Genomic DNA, 2,946 nt, shown 5'->3' on the forward strand with positions numbered 1-2,946 from the left:
CTGCATACAAATCTAGGCTTACAATGATACTGCCTCCTGGGTAAGCACTGTTTACTGATCTGCTGCAGCAAGTGCTAACATTAGGCACCTTTTGACATCTGTTGAAACACCAGTTGTTTGGGCCACACCCAGAACTAGTTGAAAGCAGTCTCAGGAAGAGTACCTGGGTGTTTACACATTTTTTTTTTTTGAGGATAAGATTTTATTTTATTTTATTTTTTGGTGGATGTGGGAATAGGGGGAGGGTATAGGGCTCATGGGACTTTTGGGGAGTTGGGAGCCAGAAAAAGGAAAATCATTTGAAATGTAAATAAAAATTATATCAAGTGTTTATACATTTTTAAAGTCTGCTAAGAAACTCCAATGTCTAGCCAAGTATGAGGACAATTCTCACATATTCCAATCAAACAAAATTTCACAGCTTTAAATTTTGTTCTTTGAATAAAATTGGAACAGATGATCTTCAGTTATCACAATGTCCTATTTTATAAATAGAAAAATCCTTCACTGAAAATTGATATCGAGATTACGTCTCCTCCTCACTCAAACGCTGGCGTTCTCCCAGATAAGGTAAATTCAATGCATGTTTCCTACTAGTATTTTTTCTTATGTGTCTATGTGAATATATATATATATATATATATATATATATATATATATATATATTTATGAATAACAAGAGGATATCAGATCCCCTGGAGCTGGGTTTACAGTCATCTATGAGCTAACTGATTTGGATACTGGGAACTGATCTCATGTCCTGGGGAAGAACAGTAAGTGTTCTTAACCAATGAGCCCTCAGACTAGCCCATTAATTTATTCTGTTTACTTTATGAATCTATTAGTTACTTTTTTGCTTCTGTGACCAAATACTGATTTTTTTAAAGTAACTTAAGGGAAACAGTGTTTATTTTGTCTTGTTGGAATAAGAAAGTCCATCACAATGTAAAAGAGGTGCAACAGAAATGTGACCATCTGTGTCACATTTCTGCAAAGTCAGAAAGCAGAGGGCAGATAGGGAGCAGAGTCTGGCTCTAAAATATTGTCCCATCCCTAGTAATCTATGTCCTCTGGCAAGATCCACCTCCTAAAGGATCCATAACTGTCTGAACCACCAGCAGCAGCAGCAGTAGAGACCAAGTGTTTAAATACATGAGCCTTTGGGAAATATCTCACTTTTGAGCCACACAATGGATTCAAATCTTTGTGTCCTAAGTAGAGGTGGGCTTCTCTGTTTCGTGGTGATTATGAAGTAGGTATGTGGGCATAGCAGTGTGGATTTGAATGCCAGCTCCATGACAAGTTTGAGAAACTTACTGTGTTTTAAATGGGTGAACGATATTAACAAATTCAGAAATCTGTGTCAGAATTCAGTTACATGTAAAGCTGTAGAAGATCACTCCTCCCTACTGACTATTATTGGTTTGAATGTAACTGTGAGTCATGGGAATGGGACTTCCATTCTCATTCGCAATGAATTAGCAAGCTGATTACCTCTGGCTCACTCTCCCATACTGTGCAAGTCGCTTTCCTTAGACCTAAGCATTCCCCACCCTCTTCCCACCACCGACTATCTTGCAGCTCTTGCTCCTTTTCCTCGCTGAAAATGAATTTGCCACTGAAAGATGAGCCTAATAACTGGCCCGGATAAATTGCCCGGCTCCGCCATAAGACTGATGAACCTGTTTGCCTCCTCCGTGCAGCCCTGCTCCGATTATGCTCTGTTCTTTGCAAGTGAAGCGGGAATGAAGACAAAGGTCTAAAAGCGCAGCTCAGGAGGAGCTTATATGTCTTTCTGCCTCCACCCTTTGGGAGACCACCCACTGCCCACCAAGAGCAGAACTCCAGGACCCAAGCCAGCTAGCTTCCTTGCTTGCACATAAACGGAGCTGCTGGGCCCTGATAGATAGGTTTCTAGTCTTACATGGTACTCATTCAACAGAACCTCGGTTCCCAGCTTCACGGGAACATTTCTATCACACCTTAACAAGGGCTTTCAATTTAGTGGACACCGTAACACACATATTTGGCAACTCATCTCTATTTTTCTCCCTGCTTTTCTTTTTCTCTATAGAACTCAGTTGAAAGGCTATAGACTTGACTTGACTGGCAGAGCAGTTTCCATACATTTTCTTATCTCTCCACTGCAGCACATTTTGTTTAAGCCATTTATTTTCTTCATTTCGCCATGTCTTTCCAAGCGTGCTGCTCCGTTTCACCTCTGAGAGGCACATCGTTCAAAGATGGCTGAGGGCATTTACAAAGAGCATGGAAATTGAGCCTCAAAACAGGATTGATTGGCTGGCTCTATTTCAAACACCGAGAGCAACATTCCAACAGAGAAGCGAGAAGAGTCAGAAGTTGGTCAAGTTCTAGCAGCTGTTCTCACCACGTCCATGAACAGAAGTGAGCAAATGAACCAGGGAATCCAGGCTTCTGTGGAGGGAAATGGGGAGTAAAAGAGGACCTTACTGCAGATTAGTTCAACTCCCAAATCCCTGCCTCCTGTGTGTGTGTCTGCTGAAGGACATCTGATATACCAGCCTTTGTCCAGAAGGTCATGGCTGAGGTCACCTGAGGAGAGCTTTGGCCGAGGCACAACTGCACTTTCCTTTTTTTTGCTCCAGCCAGAGGACTTTCCAAAACCAAGTGGAAGCACAGATTCCTATTCTATGAAAGCTGACCTCTTGGCATTGGCGAAACTTTTTACACTTCATAAATATCATGCCCAGGGGTAGACTGCACATTTGGGAAACACATCAGGCTTTATATGGAGAACAGTATATTAATATGTCCTAGTGTTATTAAATACTTCATGCAATTACCACACTCCCTTGTATGATACAGCAAGTAGACTGAGTAGCTAAGACATTGGTTAGACAAAGGGCTCGTGTTCTATTCATATGTGTAATCTCTCTTCCATTGGCTCCTGTTCAGTTACCACCC

Source organism: Apodemus sylvaticus, chromosome 7 (assembly GCF_947179515.1).
Source record: "Apodemus sylvaticus chromosome 7, mApoSyl1.1, whole genome shotgun sequence".
Lineage (NCBI taxonomy): Eukaryota > Metazoa > Chordata > Mammalia > Rodentia > Muridae > Apodemus > Apodemus sylvaticus.